We start from the raw sequence: 826 nt of genomic DNA, 5'->3' as shown, positions 1-826 counted from the left end.
GTTAGTAATGCAATTACACCCCTATAATGATGTGACTTATCCTTTAAACCTATCACATGGTCTTGAGCTCTTTCCAATTTAGAGTAGGGTTTGATTTAGAGTAGGGTTTGATGTGTGGTATTTTTCCACACACATAGACCCACTAGGCGGGCTCGTATACGCGCCCCTTGGGCTTTTCTTGGTCGGGCACAATGCTAATGCGTCANTTCCACACACATAGACCCACTAGGCGGGCTCGTATACGCACCCCTTGGGCTTTTCTTGGTCGGGCACAATGCTAATGCGTCACCAGACACCACAAAAAAAGAAAGTCTCGCATGATATCATGGCAAACATAAATATCGAAGGTATGCATCCGTACTAATATAGCATAATGGGGAAGTATCCCAATGCACCTCACATACATACATGCATGAGGTACCCGTGATTTACACTCATAGCATTAACATCATTTCATTTCTCCTTTCATCCATGACATAGTACATACATACATCAAGTATGCATGGCAGTAGTCATATAATACATCAAATATCTTTACCTGGCAAGATATAACATGACATACATAGTATTTCATTTCATTCACAATATGGCGTAATGGATATCACATGCATACAGAGGCTAACATCATATGTCATTACATAGAACACATGCAAATAGTATAAATGATATGATGCATGTAGGGTCCTTCGAAATCTTTCATGAAAGTTCAATTTTGTCCTTTGAAATCCAACTGAACCTATGTGAGTCATTACCTCAATTTCAAGTTCAAACTTCTACCTCTACATTTTAGAATTACCCTTGTATTAGATTTCATGCTGACATTAGA

Source organism: Cucurbita pepo, unplaced genomic scaffold (assembly GCF_002806865.2).
Source record: "Cucurbita pepo subsp. pepo cultivar mu-cu-16 unplaced genomic scaffold, ASM280686v2 Cp4.1_scaffold000236, whole genome shotgun sequence".
Taxonomy (NCBI): domain Eukaryota; kingdom Viridiplantae; phylum Streptophyta; class Magnoliopsida; order Cucurbitales; family Cucurbitaceae; genus Cucurbita; species Cucurbita pepo.
Note: the sequence above shows the minus strand (reverse complement) of the source record.